This window comes from Bombina bombina, chromosome 4 (assembly GCF_027579735.1).
Source record: "Bombina bombina isolate aBomBom1 chromosome 4, aBomBom1.pri, whole genome shotgun sequence".
NCBI classification, from domain to species: domain Eukaryota; kingdom Metazoa; phylum Chordata; class Amphibia; order Anura; family Bombinatoridae; genus Bombina; species Bombina bombina.
The window spans coordinates 709,385,387-709,407,285 of record NC_069502.1 but is presented as its reverse complement, the minus strand read 5'-3'; positions in this window follow the sequence as shown (position 1 = coordinate 709,407,285).

Here is a 21,899-nt window from a genome sequence, read left to right as displayed (position 1 = left end):
TCATAGATTGATCAAGTAGCATTGAACTATTTGAAGCTAGTTAGTTATTAGTGCCTACATACATAGCCCTCAAATCTCTGGCTCATCTGATGTGTTCAGCTATATCCCAGTAATGCATTACATAAATAGTTAAAGGCAAGTAATAGTGAAATAATTCAATGATATAACAGATTAGAGCATTTACTTTCTATATGTACTAGTAACATAAACATTTTGATGGAGTTCTTGAAGGGTCCATGGAACTGCAGGAGACCTGATTGAGTTATGGAGTAAGAATTAATTTGACATGAAAGGCAATAAAGTGTAGCCAGAAATTAAAGCTATATAGATGTTAAATATCAAGCAACAGAGCAGCACATTCCAAATGATCTGCATATTAAATACACAACTGTCATTTAAATTGTATTAGCACAGTTTTCATGGTCTTGCAAATCCTAAGAAGTCCAAAGTTGCACTATTGCACTTATGAGATTTAATACTGGAACTAGAGTTAGCATAAGAGAGGTCGAACAGGGTCGGATTTACCATTAGGCCGAGTAGACATGTGCCTACAGGTGCCTTCCATAGAGGGGTGCCTGTCTCTCTGCTCCATATGCCTTTTCTGCACACCTCTGTGGCTCTGCCCTCACTCACCATAGTAGAAAATAACTTTGCCCTAAACAAAGATGGCTGCCACGTTCCTCCAGTGAATGCAGATAGAGCAGCCAGAGCAGCCTGAGAGGGAGTAAGTGTATGGGGGTTGGTTTTTTTATGGGGAGTGACTATTTGTGCGCTATTACAGAGCGCTCTGAGTGCATGGTGTAGGTATGAATATTATTGCTAAAATGCAAAATGCCAGGACTGTTGCACAGGATAAACACACTTTAAAAAAACAACTGACCCTTGGTTGATTGTGCACATTGTAGGCTTGGTCAGCAAAGTTTCTAAATAAAGCCCCAGTCTAGACAACCTGCACTTTTCTTATATAAATTATATTAAAAAATGACTACAATCTCATTACACTGGGCAAATACTGTCTGGAGTGTTTTGTTATAGATCATGGACTGCCTTTTATGTGGCAAAATTAGCAGCTGCTGTAAAAAAATCATAATTCTATAAACTTTTAGGCTGTATCTAAAGGTTCAAAGGTTCATACATGTGAACCGGGAGCGCGTGGGGTGATGCTTTAGATTTTGGCACCTACAGGCACCTGGGCTGTAAATCCGGCCCTGAGGACGAAAGGGATTTGGGAGTAGTAATAGAGAACAAGCTAAAGATGGGTGCACAATGCAGGGCAGCGGCTTCTAAGGCTAAGAAGATACTAGCATGCATTAAAACAGGCATTAATGCAAGGGAGGAAGGAATAATACTTGAGTATGCAGTGCAGTTCTGGTGAACAATCTCAATAAAAGACAGTGCAGAGTTTTTTCGCTCGTATTACAAGTAAACGTGAATGCTAGAGCACAAATAAAGTTAATGCGCGTTGGGTTACCGCAACCTCAGAGCTCTGGTTATCTGTTTTGGAAAACAAAAAAGTGCCACAAAACGCATCAAAAATACATTGAAAAGTACAGTTACACTCATAATAACACTATATAATAAAACATATTATAATGCATGTGTTTATATTATTATTATTATTACCATTTATTTGTAAAGCGCCGCCAAATTCTGTAGCGCTGGGTACAATGATAGGGGTATACAATGGCAAAGATTTGTGATAAAATACAAACCATAACAAAACTAAACAAATCTAGTACAGTGTATATATGTATTTACAGATATATATATACACATATAAACACATAAATCCATATGATCACACATACAGACATATGTATATGTATATACAGTATATATATATATATATATATATATATATATATATATATATATGTGTGTGTGTGCGTGCATTGGAGCCTTTTTCATTTAACCTTTTAACCCCGTTTTGCTGTTCTATTCCGTCATAATTACACTGGGCTTTATCAAAGGGTTCAGTAGATGAAAACATGTGAAATGCAATCTTTATAAATAGATATTCCTAAATATATATATGTGTGTGTGTGTGTGTGTGTGTGTGTGTGAAAAAATGGTTTGAAGTGTCAGCTCAATCCAATTTATATATTGTCAGATTTTTAGATAACCCTAGATATCTTTATAATCATATATCTAGGGGTGCAAGAGGGCATAAATATAAAAATGAATAATGCAAGAAAAAAGAAGAAGATAGAAAACCAAGAAATCACAGTATGCCCTATGCCAGCACAATCTAAAAATAATCAAATAAAGAGATAAAGGACTAGTCAACACATTAGATATGCATAATCAACAAATGCAAGATAACAAGACAATGCAAAAGCACTTAGTCTGAGCTTCAAACGAGTAGTAAATTTTTTTATAACAAATTTCAAAGTTATGTATATTTCCACTCCCCTTGTACCATGTGATAGCAATCAGCCAATCACAAATGCATATACGTATAGTCTGTGAACTTTTGCACATGCTCAGAAGGATCTGGTGACTCAAAAATTGTAAATATAAAAGACTGTGCACATTTTTTTTAATGGAAGTAAATTGGAAAGTTGTTTAAAATTACATGCTGTATCTGAATCATGAAAATGTATTTTAACCTGAGTGTCTCTTTAAGCACTGGGTGTAGAGGCCCCTGTCTGGAAACAGATACCCTTACCATAATTAACCAAATGCCTCAAAATTAACGTACAGAAATATAATATATTTATTCAACAATAAATCCAATATAATAAATGCAATATAAAAGATTAGTGAGTATACTAAATTTCTAATATATGATGCCTATCTACCAATAGCCATTGGGATGATGTACTAGTCTCATTCCAGTATAAGATCTCTTATGGATCCTTATGAAGGGGTTATGGATATATCACTGTTCATATGGCCTATGATGGCCTAGAAAACAAAAAGAAGGTCCATTTCTATGATAATACTGTTTCCCATTAAACTTCGTTATTTGTAATCCAAGGGTACCAAAGGTATACCAAATACAGGTGGTTGGAGAGCGGGCATAAGCAGATAAGAGTCCACAAATATAATGCTGTATTGGTAAACAGCAGCAATGTTAGTTGACATTAGCAATGTTAGTTAGCAATAGCGGTGGCGGTAAAGCAAGCCAAATTTCACAGCAGTTATTTCTAGCGATTTAAGGCATGAATCAACAAGCAAGCAGTTAGTTAATATGCCAACGATAGTTTGACACAGTTCAGTATAGGGCTGTTATGTCTCCGTAGGAATCCCAAATCATGAACTGAGAGTATATATATATATGATCAACTTTGCAGGGTACAACCTGCTGAGGTATATTCCTCACCCAAGGGACTAGGGATGGGCGAATGTTTCTAAATATTCGAAATTTAAAACGAATTTTGATACATTTGTTCGTTCAAATCGAATTTCGAATGTTTATATAACATTCTAACATTCTATTTTCGAATTTTCATTTTCGAATTTTTCAATAAAATCGAAAATATTCGTTCGAATAATAGAATGTTTAGCTATGTATTTATTCAATTTCGAAATGTAATATTCGAATTTGAATGTGACATTCAAATTTGAAATAGTATTTCTAATCTACAACTTTGTTTAATAAATGTAATATTCGAATTTGAATGCTACATTTGAAATAGTATTTCTAGTCTAATACTGTGTTTTTAATGTGATATTCGATTCGAATGTGATATTCGATTCGAATGTGACATTCAAATTCGAAATAGTATTTCTAGTCTAATACTGTGTTTTATAAATGTAATATTCGAATTCGAATGTGACATTCGATTCGAATGTGATATTCGATTTGAATGTGACATTCGAAATAGTGTTTCTAGTCTAGATTTGTGTTTTATAAATGTAATATTCGAATTCGAATGTGATATTCAAATGTAACATTCAAATTCAAATGTGATATTCAAATTCGAATGTGACATTCGAAAACTGTAAATAACATTTGAAAATCGAATTTTTAAGAATAATCGTTCTTATCAACATTCTATTATGTAAATCGAATTTCTGCAATAACATTCGTTCTAACATTCGAATTCAGATATTAACACATTCGCCCATCCCTACAAGGGACCCTATTATTAAACTGCAAAACGGTTAGATCTCTCCCGTCTTCTTATCGGAGCCTCCACCATGTCAAATCCAATCACTTGAAGATGTCATGCTGTTTGGCTTGCGAATCTGTTTGTCTGCACCTCTTACCGCTTTGTATAGCTCCAATAGCTGTTAACTTCGCCTTTCCTCGGTCTCTTTGTACAACCGATATAACCTCAACGGCACCATGGGATAAGATTCCATCGGCTGGCCTAGCCGAGGACTAAAAACACAAAGACGCTACACGTGTTTCGCCGCAGGGCAAGTTGCATGCAGCTTCTTCAAGGCGTATCATTTCCGGATCCATAAGAGCTCTTACACTGGAATGAGACTAGTACATCATTCCAATGGCCATTGGTAGATAGGCATCATATATTAGAAATTTAGTATACTCACTAATCTTTTATATTGCATTTATTATATTAGATTTATTGTTGAATAAATATGTTATATTTCTGTACGTTAATTTAGAGGCATTTGGTTAATTATGTTTAGGGTATCTGTTTCCAGCCAGAAAGGGACCTCTACACCCAGTGCTTAATAGCTTTATCTCTTTATATGATTATTTATAGATTGTGCTGACATAGGGCATACTCTGATTTCTTGGTTTTCTATCTTCTTCTTTTGTCTTGCATTATTCATATATACAGTATACATATATATATATATATATATATATATATATATATATATATATATACACATATTGGCGATATTCAAACAAGAAAACCAGCGGTGTAACATATACACACAGAGGATCACTATTTATAGGCAGAGAACACGCCCTTATTGGCGTGCCATCTGGAATAAGTCACGTCATGCACTATGACCGTTTTCATTGATGTAAGTAAACACTGCATAGCTAATTAGCATATCAAGCATAACAAACACAGCGATGACAATCATTGCATCAGCACGGTAAGTACTTGTTGCAGCCAGTTTTCATCGCAAACCGAAAAGGCGTCTGATGTATACTTCTGGGTGTAATTAAAAACATAGTTAAAAGAACATATAAGATTTAATCTAATGTTAACAAAGTATCACATTGCTACCTACATGAAAAAATAATAATAATAGTATAACACCCCAAGTAATTGCATTTGTATATATTTTGTATGGATCAGAAACTTTCACATTAGCTGATAAACAGCAAACTAGGTTTATCACAAAAAGACACTATAGTCCAACATCGTGTTCAGTCCTTTAGGGGCTATAGTCTGTAAGTTATACATCCACTTAGCTTCATTAATCCCTTCTTAATGGCCTCCTTGATGGCAAATTGATGATTAGCTATCCTCTCTCTGAATCAATTAGTCATTTTATCAACATAGACAAGGGAACATGGACAGTAAAGAATATAGACAAAATAGTCACTGGTGCAAGTAAGACGATGTCTAATGTTTTTCTGTCTCCCACTATGTGGGTGAAGAAATACGGGTCTCTTAACCATACTGCTACATGTCATACAATCTCCACACTTGTAACAAGCCAACTTCCTCCTACCATGGAGCCACGTTGTTTATTGATAACATTGTATCGGATTATTGGGTACCAAGATGTCTCTTAAACTAGAGGCTCTTTTACATACCACTCATGGTGGCATCGTCTTTGTTATGTTTTTAATTACAGGCAGAAGTATACGTCAGACGCCTTTTCGGTTCACCATGGAAACTGGCTGCAACATGTATTAACCATGCTGAAAATGGGGGCTTGTATATGGGATATGTATATATCTATATTTATATATAATCATATATGTATATATATATATATATATATATATATATATATATATGTATATATATAAAGCAAAACAAAGAGTTGTTCACTTCACAGCGCTGATCTCACAGATGCAGATCCCTTCACGCCCATATGATTTGCAGACAGACAGGTGCATGGAGCGAGAGAACCTCATATCTCAGGAGTGATTATGAAGACTTTCTTCTCTTGATGCCTTTAAATAACATTTAAATACTTCTCCTGCCCCAGGGAGCAGTTGATGATTTCATTAGCCATATGACTGAGGACATCATTGGAGTTTTCCTGCTTCACCAGTAACTACAAAAGACACCAGAGAGTTATCAAAGAAACATAGAACGGCTGCTGACAACAACATTGGAGAACCCGGGAAGTGGAGAGAATTGAAATAAACTACGCTCTGTGGCTCCAACTGACAAACAGAAAATCTATCCGGGACAACGCACAGGATCACAAGCTTGCTACTGGAGGATCAGTGCTGGAGCCTGGCACATCAACAACGCCCGTTCCTTACCTCATATGATTGAGGTCACCCATTGTGAGTAGCCTGTGAAACCATTTGGGATTGTTGTAATTCTATGTCTGCATTGCTGAACGTTCATTTTTGAAGATAAAACACCCTTGCTTATTTAAGACTCGATCAACATATTTGGGAACTATATATTCTCTCTTCATTATCCACTGCAATGTTGAAATAACAGTTGTTAATATTTAAATTAGACGGGTCATTTCCTATCTAGTATATATATACATTGTAGCAATGTGCTCTTTTTAGGAATTATTGTTCAATACATTCATGCAATCATTTTTGTTACATTAGGTGTATTGAAACAGTACACTATATATTGTGAGATCAGCGCTGTGAAGTGAACAACTCTTTGTTTTGCTTTATACTAATACGGTCTGTTCACCTGTAAGGGTAGTGTGACCATACTTCTCCGTTCACTCCAGCAGCTTATCTCGTACAGGTGGTAATATATTCTTTGCGCCTCCAGTGTGGCCTACACCTAGGTGTAGCTCACATCACGAAAACCCTTTTCTTCTGTACAATATATATATATATATATATATATATATATATATATATATTGGACCAAAATACAATCAAATAGAAATATGTATTTATGAATCAATAGAACATATTCTACTATGTGAAGAACATTGGAATATGAAATATTCATATTTTTATGTCGGGTTAGCACACTTGAGAATATGTGATCGGTTTTGCGTGTGAGTAGAGTGTTAGGTATTTTCACAGTTTTTTGCTCCATTGACATCTATGGGGCAACAGGTTATCACGTGCGTGATATTCTAAGTTTGGCTTTTTATGCTCGTCAGGTTAGCATGCAAACAAAAAACTGTTTACTTTCAACTTGTAATATGAGTGCTACCCGACGCGTGCAAAAACTTTAAAAGCTTACTTCTAGAGGAGTTAATGCTAAATACCGCTCCACTTGTAATCTGCCCATAATAAGAAAGGTATCATATAAAATATGATGTAATCCACTAATCTAGACCCATAATTGTCTCATCAAATAAAAACACTGAGTTATGTTACAGTCTCAAAACCTGCCTGTTTACTACAGAGAAATAATGTGGGGTACCATGATTTAGTCTATAGGTGTTTCCATCTCTGCTGCCAGAGGATGCTTAAATGCTCCTGGTTATTGTATTTTACACACATCTAGCAGGTTTTAAATACTTTATAATGTTTTCTTCCTAGGCAAAACAACCAAACAGCAGGTATAATCAGGCAATGTCAATCATTTATGTTTTATTAGGAGGTTCTAGCAATAAAAATTGGTAATTAAATATGTAAAGCTGTATAAATTAACTAATAAAAAAGGGTGGAGGACTCATGTGGTTTCAAGTGGTTGTCTAGAAAACTCTTACTACTTTAGACAGTGAGTCATTTATAGAGATTCTAACAACCTGTTCAAGCTTAAGCTGAATAAGAAAACAATGTCAAATCAGCATATTGCATGCTATTAAACTTTTTTTTTCCATAAGATCACTCAGTTGAAAATGTGTTTGGCAGTTTTGTGTCCCATAGTTGCTATTTGGTAAAAAGAAAACAAGTTAAAAAAACTAATTTCACAAATAGTTGTGTTTATGGCCTACATTCTACATTTAAAAAATAAATATAAAATTAAAATTAAATGCAAAATTAAATATTATATTAAATTCAGGGAGAGAATGCACAAGTGATGAAATACTGATGTTCAAAGCCTCATTGTAATTTGCATGGTAAAAGGGATCTATGATCTCATGTAATTTATAAGGTAATAGGGTCTATGGCCTGTCAATATATATATATATTTTAAGGATGACATTTCTGGGAAGGCATTAACTCTTTTCTAACTAAAATCTAAATTTACTGTGAATTTTTGAATTGTTTTATGGAGAAACAACATAGTTACTGTATATATAAAAAAAGACCAATAATAACAACTGGAAATATGTTTGTGTTTATTACATACAATAAATTGTTGTCTCTTTAAAATTATTTCTCAGAAGTCTTGTGTTACGCATTTTACTCCATTTGTACATATAAGCAGTGAATTTCCCAGGAATCCCATTAATAATGTAGCATATTTCTCCTGAAAAAAGCACTGTATTTTTTAGGCCCTGGAGCTCTGTTATGTTTTAAACAGGTGTCCTAGCCTAGAAAACATCTGTAGGCCAGTTCGTGCAAACAGGCCAATCTTCTGTTCTATTAAAGGGATATTTCACAAAAATGAGAAGCTATAACAGCAGCTTTAATTTAACTACTCTTGTGATATAACGCAACACCTAACAACAGTGTTGAATCCTCCATTTAAGTATACTTAAAGGGCCACTATACCCAAAATCTTTCTTTCATGATTCAGATAGAACATACAAATTTAAGCAACATTACAATTTACTTCTATTGTTTATTTTGCTTCATTTTTTAGATATTCTTATTTGAAGAAAAAGCAATGCACATGGGTGAGCCAATCACACGAGGCTTCAATGTGCAGCAACCAATCAGCAGCTACTGAGCATATCTAGATATGCTTTTCAGCAAAGAATATCAAGAGAATAAAACAAATTAGATAATAGAAGTAAATTAGAAATATGTTTAAAATTGCATTCTCTTTCTAAATCATGAAAGAAAAAATGTAGCTTTCATGTCCCTTTAAGCCTCTGCTGGAGACGCTCCTTCAATCACACACCAACACAAGACTGCAGTTAGGTTCTACTGTCCCTTTAAAGGGACAGATAATATAAATCAATTTACATAGATTTACATGTAAAAGACAATACTGTAAAGAATAATATGCACAGAAACTGATTTAAAAATCAAGTATAAAATCTTTTAAAAACTTACTTAGAAGTTCCAAGTTTAGCACTTTTGAAAAGGCTAGGCTGGGACACCCACTAAAAGGGGCTGTAAAGCAAAAAGAGCAGTTACCCCACCCCACCTTCTCCCCTGCATATGAAAAGACCCTTTACACAAACAGGAGCAAGCTGGAGTAGACATTGGTGCTTGATTAGGAGTCGAAAAATAAGCTAAACTATCCATTTGTTCAAATAAAAAAAATATTGGGCTATATAAATGGATCATCTACAAAACCTTTATGCAAAGAAAAAACTAGTGTACAATGTCCCTTTAACTGCTGTTGTGTACTGCTACACCTGTGAAAGGGAGACTATATGGTCCTGACTTGAGTGAGTGTGCAGGGACAAGAAGGGCAGGGTGGGGGCATAGTAGAAGATCAAGGGCATAATTTTCTAAAGCTTTTTGCTCAGATAAGATTATCTAAACTGATCTTCCAGCACTGCAAGATCTCTCACACTTATGCACTGTAACTTCAATCCATGCTATAGAGTTTTTGATAATCAGGCCACAAGTTTCCCTTTAATGATGGTCTCCTGCATTGCCTGATTTATTTAAGATTCACATCAAGTCATCAATTATCTAATATAGCCCTGCACTGTTCTCTAAAATAGTAAAGGCATAAACTGAAATTCACATCTCGTTCCAGTGATCCACTAAGTGCCAGCAACTATCCCTTGACTTACACTTGTGCAGGGCTGCATGCATGTAAGAGAGTGTGTGTAACCTAAAGGGACAGTTTAACCAAAACATTTTCTCCACTTTAAATTGTTCTCTATGATTTGCTGGGGTGTATTAAATTGTTTACAAGTAGCTCCTTTACCCTTATTTCAGAATTTTAAATTGCTGATTTAAACTGTGGTATCCCAATCTATACTGAAAGTTTCTATACTGGAGTCTATGCTATTGACAACCCTATGCACACACAGCCAGTAGAAGAAATTACACTTCCCGTGGGGTGTAGGATAGTTGAGTAATAAAATGTTAATTATATAATTGTTCTCTCTAAGTATTGAGCTTTGGTTTGATAAGATAATGCACACTCAACCCATTGTAATAGGCTGTGGTTTAAAAGCACAAAACCAACTAATACATATTCACAAATAAACCTGAAAATGCCATTTCTCATACATTTTATGCTCTACAGCTGGTATAGCAAGTCATTGAAAATAAATTAAGGGAAAAACAGTTTTACAGTAAACTGTCCCTTTAACTGAGTAAGTGTGCGGGTTGTTCAATGATTGGCCTGAGGGCTCTTTCCAATCTCTATCAGCAGGAGAGCTAACCCAAAGTCAAAGGGAAAGTGTACTCAGGCAATCAACGGATAGATGTTCATTGTATTTAAAGCTGATGCTGGAACACCCATTAAAAAGTGGTTGGACCCACTTTGACTAGGAAGTTTGGTAAAAAGATGAGCAAGGGTGGATTACATGACATCTGACTTACCTGTGAGTCTGGTAGTCTGGTAGAGGCCGCAGTCTGGTGATCGGCATCAGGTGGCTGTTGCTGTACCTCTTCTGTCTCTTTTGAACTAAGCTTCTGCAGGAGACTGTATACAGAGTGGAGAACGTTAGAGACCATGTCCTCTCCTTTGTGGTTGGATACCAGGGTCCTTTTGAGAGTCTGGAGATACCGTCATGGAGCTGTACCGACAGTTTAACTGCTTGCAGTGACTTTGGTAGAATTGGTGTGGCAGCGGGATTACTTACCTAGAGAGATGTGGAAACAAAAATATATTGGGTAAATTCTTATTTAAGAGAAATAAATCTGGCACAGGCTGAAATTCTATAAGGTAACAATTAGATTACCTGGTTTTGATCTGGAACCAGCTGCGTAGGAAAGTAGCAGCCTTCTATAATGAGGAGTTTAGAAGGATTATATGTAGACAAGCCAAAGGTCAAAGCCAGAGATACTATCTGAAACCAGGTGTATAAACAAAGGGATGAGACAGATACAAAACTCAGAACACAATTCTAGAGTTCAGTAGCCAAAGAATCAGTCCAATAAAAGCATATCTCAATAAAGAGGTTAAACAAGTAGTGTGATCCAGAAACTTTGTCAAGGTCAGGGTCCAGGTAACAGGTCGGAAACATGAATGCTTTGATCTTCATGGAACAGTAACCAAGCACTGAATGGGAGTCTGAGAGGGCCCTTTAACACCTCCCATTTAGTCTTGGTCAGAGATCATTAACACAGAGAACATAAAAAGAAGCGCTATCTAGTGCTCATGGCTTAAATGAATAAGTCCAGGAAGCAGCAGAATATGTCCATAGTGCCGGCAGTGCTAACCCAATGCTATTTATCATGGCCCCTGGCTCCTGCTGCAGAGGTTTCCCTCACAGTAACACTCCTGACTCTCCTAGGCTTTCAGATAGAGCAACCCTTAGCACCCTGAAAAGGATGACAGCTACCACTCAAAGCACTGCTCCAACCATGCTATGATGGGACTGAGGTGAGTGCAGTATGGCTCCAGCTGTGATGAGCTGCATGACAAATTGCTACAACCATTAAGGCACACTTGTGTTACAGTGGTGGAGTAATCAAGAAATATTTTGGACGGAAACTCTCTGACAGACTTATCTATGTTCATTCTGTTACTTTCTACTAGAAATGTTTGGCTGGTATCTAATTGTATTTTTCATCTGGAGGTTGTTTTGTAATTGACTCATGAAGACTTTCAGTTTTAATATTGCAGGGTCTCTCAATACTTAAATATGGTCTCCCATTTATGCAACCCTGTGTTATTTATGTGAAGTGGGATTCATGATATGTCACCCTGTAGCTCTGTTTTACTTGAGTCTTTGCTATTTATGTGTTTAATTATATTTAGCTCTAGTTAAAGGGACATTGCACACTAGATTCTTCTTTGCATAAGTGTTTTGTAAACGATGCATTCATATACCCCATCTAAGAGTGTTTTTATTAAAATTTATAATTTTGTTTATTTATAAATAAAATTGCGCTGATTTATGGTGTCCTAACCAAGACCCAATGTTTTAGATTTATACTGATGTCTACAGATTTGTGTGCTCCTATTTGTCTAATGGGTCTTTTCATATGCAGGGGGGAGTGTCTGCTCTTCCTTTTTTTTCAGCCAATTTCACTTAGTGTCCCAGCCTAACCTCATCAACAGTGCTAAATTGGGAGCTTCTAAGTAACTTTTAAAAGGATTTATACTGAATTCAGTATCTGCATATTCTTCTTTATAGTAGTGTCTATTAAATGCAGTTATATGAGAATTGGTGTATACTGTCCCTTTAAGGAAGTCTGTACTTTAGTTATAAATATCATGAGTTCTCAATAGATAGTATTTAGTGTTATTTGTGACCTGTTGATCAGTTTACATTAATGAGTTTAATGTTCATATGTGTTTGATGTGAATTTTAGGCCCAAGAGTGACATCCCTCATATTGTGTCATTGCGGATGATGACCATGTGCCTTCTAGTTTGGTTAAATGTTATTTAAATAGATGCAGGTTAATGAGTGTATGATATATATAGCATTTTTTTATTCTGTGATGTACAACTTTTATTGTATACTTCCCCATTGTATTAAAAAGAAAATGTAATAAAAAGTATTAACACTAAGTGCGAATGCAACACATGGTCGTCATCCACACAATATATTTATTTGTCAAATGGGGGTCTGCTTTCCATGTTCTTTGCACCACTGCACTTAGTACAAATCCCTGGTGGTCTAGGGCTCTGGCATTGCCTGGGGATGTGCATGTTGATGTCATCAAACCCTGAAATTCTGAAGTGCCGGTAAGAGCATCAAATGCCTTAATCTCAGTTCTTCTAAGCCCTAGACACCCTCAAGATTCACTTTTAAACGCTAATCACCTGCTGTTTCAAATAATGTGTGAATTTGGGGTTAAAGTTTAAGCATTTTTTTTAAAATAGGAATAAAAAAAGAAAACACTAGTTTTAATGCTCTAAACATATATTTACCATTATAACAGGCCTAGAGACCCCAAGACCAATTGTTTTAAAGCACAAAAGCCACTCTTAAAAGTAAAGCCCCTATATAAGTTTTAATAGCCAGGAGATTACTGTGGTAATGGTAATCACCTGAAATCTGCGCCGCCCGTAATTTCACCTCGCACATCGGGGTATCCAATAAACCCCGCTGGCAGTTCATAAAGTGCTATAAGTCAGATAAATTATCGATGTCCAGAAATGAGCGTAAATACAAATTTCTGGAGTCGCCAGTGACTTACGGCACTTTAGAAACTGCCAGTGCCTAAGAAAATAAAAAAATAAAATAAAATCGCCCGTAAAAGTCTAACCCACTCCCAAAAATAAACCTGACACGTAAAAACCCCTATATCCGCCATCAAACCCACATCGCAACTAATAATAAATGTATTAACCCCTAAACCGACAACCCCCTACAATGCAATAAGCCTAATTAAACTATTAACCCCTAATCCACTATTCACATCTACCTAATACAAGTATTAACCCCTAATCCACCAAACCCCCACAACGCTATAATGCTAATAAATCTATTAACCCCTAAACCGCCAAACACACACAACGCAATAATGCTAATACATCTATTAACCCCTAAACCATTAAACCCACACAATGCAATAATGCTAATAAATCTATTAACCCCTAAACTGCCAAACCCCACAACGCAAATAACTAATCACTAATCCTCCTTACCTAACACCCCCTAAATTAACCCCATTACATAAATTAAAATAATACTAAATTACAATTAAAATTAAAAACCTAACATTACTATAAAAATAAAAAAACTAAGTTTAAATTAAGCTAAAATTAAAGGCCTAGATTTAGAGTTTGGCGTTAGCCGTGAAAACCAGCGTTAGAGGCTCCTAACGCTGGTTTTAGGCTACCGCCGGTATTTGGAGTCACTCAAAATAGGGTCTAACGCTCACTTTTCAGCCGCGACTTTTCCATACCGCAGATCCCCTTACGTCAATTGCGTATCCTATCTTTTCAATGGGATCTTTCTAACTCCGGTATTTAGAGTCGTGTCTGAAGTGAGCGTTAGACATCTAACGACAAAACTCCAGCCGCAGGAAAAAAGTCAGTAGTTAAGAGCTTTCTGGGCTAACGCCGGTTTATAAAGCTCTTAACTACTGTACTCTAAAGTACACTAACACCCATAAACTACCTATGTACCCCTAAACCGAGGTCCCCCCATATCGCCAACATTCGAATAAATTTTTTTAACCCCTAATCTGCCGACCGCCACCTACGTTATCCTTATGTACCCCTAATCTGCTGCCCCTAACACCGCCGACCCCTATATTATATTTATTAACCCCTAATCTGCCCCCCACAACTTCGCCTCCACCTGCCTACACTTATTAACCCCTAATCTGCCGACCGCAAAGCCCCGCCACCTACGTTATCCTTATGTACCCCTAATCTGCTGCCCCTAACACCGCCAACCCCTATATTATATTTATTAACCCCTAATCTGCCCCCCACAACGTCGCCTCCACCTGCCTACACTTATTAACCCCTAATCTGCCGAGCGGACCTGAGCGCTACTATAATAAAGTTATTAACCCCTAATCCGCCTCACTAACCCTATAATAAATAGTATTAACCCCTAATCTGCCCTCCCTAACATCGCCGACACCTAACTTCAATTATTAACCCCTAATCTGCCGACCGGAGCTCACCGCTATTCTAATAAATGGATTAACCCCTAAAGCTAAGTCTAACCCTAACACTAACACCCCCCTAAGTTAAATATAATTTAAATCTAACAAAATTAATTAACTCTTATTAAATAAATTATTCCTATTTAAAGCTAAATACTTACCTGTAAAATAAATCCTAATATAGCTACAATATAAATTATAATTATATTATAGCTATTTTAGGATTAATATTTATTTTACAGGTAGCTTTGTATTTATTTTAACCAGGTACAATAGCTATTAAATAGTTAAGAACTATTTAATAGCTAAAATAGTTAAAATAATTACAAATTTACCTGTAAAATAAATCCTAACCTAAGTTACAATTAAAACTAACACTATACTATCAATAAATTAATTAAATAAAATACCTACAATTACCTACAATTAACCTAACACTACACTATCAATAAATTAATTAAATAAACTACCTATTAACCCCTAATCTGCCGAGCGGACCTGAGCGCTACTATAATAAAGTTATTAACCCCTAATCCGCCTCACTAACCCTATAATAAATAGTATTAACCCCTAATCTGCCCTCCCTAACATCGCCGACACCTAACTTCAATTATTAACCCCTAATCTGCCGACCGGAGCTCACCGCTATTCTAATAAATGGATTAACCCCTAAAGCTAAGTCTAACCCTAACACTAACACCCCAATTATTAACCCCTAATCTGCCGACCGGAGCTCACCGCTATTCTAATAAATGGATTAACCCCTAAAGCTAAATCTAACCCTAACACTAACACCCCCCTAAATTAAATATAATTTAAATCTAACAAAATTAATTAACTCTTATTAAATAAATTATTCCTATTTAAAGCTAAATACTTACCTGTAAAATAAATCCTAATATAGCTACAATATAAATTATAATTATATTATAGCTATTTTAGGATTAATATTTATTTTACAGGTAACTTTGTATTTATTTTAACCAGGTACAATAGCTATTAAATAGTTAAGAACTATTTAATAGCTAAAATAGTTAAAATAATTACAAATTTACCTGTAAAATAAATCCTAACCTAAGTTACAATTAAAACTAACACTATACTATCAATAAATTAATTAAATATAATTAAGTTATTAACCCCTAATCCGCCTCACTAACCCTATAATAAATAGTATTAACCCCTAATCTGCCCTCCCTAACATCGCCGACACCTAACTTCAATTATTAACCCCTAATCTGCCGACCGGAGCTCACCGCTATTCTAATAAATGGATTAACCCCTAAAGCTAAGTCTAACCCTAACACTAACACCCCCCTAAGTTAAATATAATTTAAATCTAACAAAATTAATTAACTCTTATTAAATAAATTATTCCTATTTAAAGCTAAATACTTACCTGTAAAATAAATCCTAATATAGCTACAATATAAATTATAATTATATTATAGCTATTTTAGGATTAATATTTATTTTACAGGTAACTTTGTATTTATTTTAACCAGGTACAATAGCTATTAAATAGTTAAGAACTATTTAATAGCTAAAATAGTTAAAATAATTACAAATTTACCTGTAAAATAAATCCTAACCTAAGTTACAATTAAAACTAACACTATACTATCAATAAATTAATTAAATAAAATACCTACAATTACCTACAATTAACCTAACACTACACTATCAATAAATTAATTAAATAAACTACCTACAATTAACCTAACACTACACTATCAATAAATTAATTAAATACAATTCCTACAAATAAATACAAATAAATAAACTTGCTAAAGTACAAAAAATAAAAAAGAACTAAGTTACAAAAAATAAAAAAATATCTACAAACATAAGAAAAATATTACAACAATTTTAAAATAATTACACCTACTCTAAGCCCCCTAATAAAACAACAAAGCCCCCCAAAATAAAAAATGCCCTACCCTATTCTAAATTACTAAAGTTAAAAGCTCTTTTACCTTACCAGCCCTGAACAGGGCCCTTTGCGGGGCATGCCCCAAGAAGTTCAGCTCTTTTGCCTGTAAAAAAAAAACATACAATACCCCCCCCAACATTACAACCCACCACCCACATACCCCTAATCTAACCCAAACCACCCTTAAATAAACCTAACACTAAGCCCCTGAAGATCATCCTACCTTGTCTTCACCTCACCAGGTATCACCGATCCGTCCTGGCTCCAAAATCTTCATCCAACCCAAGCGGGGGTTGGCGATCCATCATCCGGTGCCTGAAGAGGTCCAGAAGAGGCTCCAAAGTCTTCATCCTATCCGGGAAGAAGAGGCGATCCGGACCGGCAAATATCTTGATCCAAGCGGCATCTTCTATCTTCATCCGATGACGACCGGCTCCATCCTGAAGACCTCCACCGCGGACCCATCTTCTTCCGGCGACGTCCAACTGCAGAATGACGGTTCCTTTAAGGGACGTCATCCAAGATGGCGTCCCTCGAATTCTGATTGGCTGATAGGATTCTATCAGCCAATCGGAATTAAGGTAGGAATATTCTGATTGGCTGATGGAATCAGCCAATCAGAATCAAGTTCAATCCGATTGGCTGATCCAATCAGCCAATCAGATTGAGCTCGCATTCTATTGGCTGTTCCGATCAGAATGGGGCTGCGTTAGGAGCTGAACGCGGCTTTTTTGCAGGTGTTAGGTTTTTTTTCAGCTCAAACAGCCCCATTGTTTCCTATGGGAGAATCGTGCACGAGCACGTTTTTGAGGCTGGCCGCGTCCGTAAGCAACTCTGGTATCGAGAGTTGAAGCTGCGTTTAAAATGCTCTACGCTCCTTTTTTGGAGCCTAACGCAGCCTTTATGTGGACTCTCGATACCAGAGTTATTTTTATGGTGCGGCCAGAAAAAAGCCAGCGTTAGTTTTTCGGGTCGTTACCAACAAAACTCCAAATCTAGGCCAAAGAAAATAAAAAAGTCTAACAAATAATAAACAAAATTATCATAAATAAAAAAAATTATACCTACTCCCTATGAAAATAACCCCCCCAAATAAAAACACCCCCTAAACTGCTAAACTACCAGTAGCCCTTAAAAGGGCAGCTCTTTTCCTTAAAAAAATACTAAGTCCCCACTCTAACAGTAAAACCCCCCACCACCAAACCCCCCAAAATAAAAAAACTAACACTAAAAAATCCTAAACTACCCATTGCCCCTAAAGGGGCATTTGTATGGGCATTTTTTTTTATTTAAGGAAAAGAGCTATTTAACTTAGGGCAATACTACTGGTAGTTTAGTATTAGATTAGGGGGTGTTTTTATTTTTGGGGGTCTTTTTTATTTTCATAGGGATTAGGTATAATTTTTTAATTTTTGATAATTTTGTTTATTATTTTCTGTAATGTTAGACTTTTTTATTTTCTGTAATTTTATCTTAATTTAAACTTAGTTTTTTTATTTTTAAAGTAATGTTAGGTTTTTTAATTTTAATTGTAATTTAGTATTTTAATGTATGTAATGGGTTTAATATAGGGGGTGTTAGGTTAGGGGGCTTAGTGATTAGTTATTTGCATTGTGGGGTTTGGAGGTTTAGGAGTTAATAGATTTATTAGGATTATTGCGTTGTCTGGGTTTAGCGGATTAGGGGTTAATAAATTTATTAGGATTATTGCATTGTGTGGGTTTGGCGGATTATGGGTTAATAGTTTAATTAGGCATATTGCTTTCTGGGGGGTTGTCGGTTTAGCGGTTAATACTTTTATTATTAGTTCCAATGTGGATTAATGGCGGATTAGGGGTTAATATACATTCTTAGTTATTGTGGTGGGGGATTGCGGTTGACAGGTAGATAGATATTGCGCATGCGTTAGGTGTTAGTTATTTTCAGGTGGTACATATTGCGCATGCGTTAGGTCTTAGTTAATATTTTCAGGCAGTTACGGGAGTTACGGTGCTCACATACTCAGCGTAAGGCTTGCTGCACCTGCCTATGTGTGGCGAAGTGAAAATGGAGTAAAATATCGCCATTAACACCGCGTAAGTCATTGCACTGAATATGTCATACCAATTTGGGACGCGGTTCTATGTTAACTTATGAGAGTAAAAATTGCGGGCGACGGGTGCTATAGAAAATAGAAAAAAGCTTAACACTAATCTTTTTACAGAGGATGAGATTTTGTTAGCATTATCAAAAATAAATGTTAAAAAGGCAGTGGGTCCTCATACTATTCATCCAAGGGTTTTAAAAGAACTTTTATCAGTGCTAACTGTCCCATTAACTTATCTGTTTAATCAGTCACTATTAACAGGAGCTGTCCCAGATGATTGGAGAATAGCAAATGTAATACCTTTTCATAAAAAGGGCAGTAGGGAAGAATCTGGCAATACAGGCCAGTTAGTTTAACTTCAGTAGTAGAAAATTAATGGAAAGCCTCTTAAAAGAAAGAATTATGACTTACATAAAGACAAACAATTTAGAGAACCAAAATCAGCATGGTTTTACTTCAGGGAGATCATGTCAGACTAATCTAATTGACTTTTGATTATGTAACAAAAGTATTAGACAAGGGTGGAGCAGTTGATATAGCATATCTAGATTTCAGCAAAGCATTTGATACCGCCCACACAATAAACTAATTCAAAAACTGTATCTCCTTGGTCTAGACTCAAAAAATGTGAACGGGATGGAATTCTGGCTTAAAGGTATATTGAGACAATATAGGGGAGTGCTAAAAGCTGATTTAAATATGTAAAATACTTTTTTTAGTGTTTATTAGCTTATTATGAACACAAATAATATATGGGCGCATAAATAAGTGCAAATGCAAATATAAGCCTATTGATGGAATGTTATGGCGTGGGGGATGTAACCTTATTGTTTTATAGATATGTGTGTAAATCTTATACGGAGATAAAAAACATATAGAAGATTGTAAGATGGGAAAAATACTTAACTAAAAATAAGTAATGAATTTAAAAACATATACAGTATAGGTTTCTAAATATATAGACATAAATAGTATAGCAACATTGATACGGTAAAAACAATGATTAAAAAGTAACACTTTCGTGCAATACTATCTAACTAACTGTCTAATGCAGTGTTTTTCAACCGTGGCACACTAGTGTGCTGTGAGAGATCCTCAGGTGTGCCACGGCAGACTGACAACAGTGTGACATATTTTTTAAACTTTGCTTGTTTTTTACTCCCAGTGCAGGGGTAGTTTGTAGGAGGCATGGCATAACAGCACAATACATACAGTATATGTGTGTGTGTTTGTGTGTGTGTGTGTGTATGTGTATATATATATATATATATATATATATATATATATATATATATATATATGCTGTATTAGGCTACAATGTGTGATTTTTTTAAAATTTTGGGATGGTGGTGTGCCACAGGATTTTTTAATGTAAAAAAGTGTGCCACAGCAAAAAAAAAGGTTAAAAATGAATGCCACAGCAAAAAAAAGGAAATGAATATATATATATTGGAGTGCGCTTGTTATCTTTTTCTATTTATTTGTTTGCTGCACCCAGGGCATTCGACTACCTTGTTTGTTAGGAGTGCATCTCTCTTGGTGGCCATTCACTGATGATAGCACTAAATACTAAATGCTGATAGTGCAATAGCAGTAAGCCCTTATGTATCCCAACGGAATTATCGTTTTTTCCGATGTTAAGTGTCCAGGCAGTTCTTATAAGAATAAAGGTGATCACACAGTCCTTCTGGGACGTTTTTTTTTGTGGAATGTAGAAATCTAGTAATTGGATAAATTCAGGCTGTTCTCAGCCAGTCTCGGTGATAATAGTGTGTGTCCTTTTATCTGTTATTAGCAAATAGCTGTAGTACCAGCCAAGGAATGATAAGGTTCCCTTCTCTCCACTAGCTACTATCGCAGCTTCAAATGAAGAGAGGTATATAGATTATCCAAATCCAAGCGGTTTAGAGGAGATCGTATCTCAATTCCTGTAATGAGTATAGATGTATCTTTGGCATAAGCTTTCTTATAGTGGGCAAATCTACGCGTTTCAGCCTAGGGTCTTTACTACAGCTCTTTGCTAATAGCAGATAAAAGGAAACACACTATTATCACCGACACTTTATTGACTGTTACAGATGAGGAACAGGACATAAGAATTATTATTTCAGAGTATTTAAAACTTAGTAAACAATGTAGTAATGCAGTGAGTAAGGCTAGCAGAATGCTTGGATGTATTGGTAGAGGTATTTGCAGCAGAAATAGTAAGGTTCTTATGCCACTTTATAGATCATTAGTTAGGCCTCACTTTGAGTATAGTAATTTGAGGAAACACTTCTTTACAGAAAGAGTGATTGATTTAGAGGTGGTAATGACAAACACTGTGGGGGACTTTAAAAAATGCCTGGGACAAGCATAAAGCTATCCTACGAACTGTTGCAATCAGCCAATAGGATTGAGCTTTCATCCTATTGGCTGATCCAATCAGCCAATAGGATTGAGCTCGCATTCTATTGGCTAATTGGAATAGCCAATAGAATGCAAGCTCAATCCTATTGGCTGATTGGATCAGCCAATAGAATGAAAGCTCAATACTATTGGCTGATTGCAACAGCCAATAGGATTTTTCCCCCTTAATTCCTATTGGCTGATAGAATTCTCTCAGCCATTCGGAATGTAAGGGACGCCATCTTGGATGATGTAATTTAAAGGAAAACTTCATTCTTCAGCAACCATCGTATGAAGAGGATGCTCCGCGCCGGATGTCTTGAAGATGGACCTGCTCCACGCTGGATGGATGAAGATAGAAGATGCCATCTGGATGAAGACTTCTGCCCGCTTGGATGAAGACTGTTGCCGGACTTCTGCCCGCTTGGATGAAGACTTCTGCCGTCTGTATGAGGATGGATGTCCGGTCTTGAAAAACTGTAAGTGGATCGCCGGGTGTTAGTGTTAGGTTTTTTAAGGGTTTATTGGGTGGGTTTTATTTTTAGCTTAGGGTTTTGGGCTATGTAAAAGAGCTAAATGCCCTTTTAAGGGCAATGTCCATCCAAATGCCCTTTTCAGGAC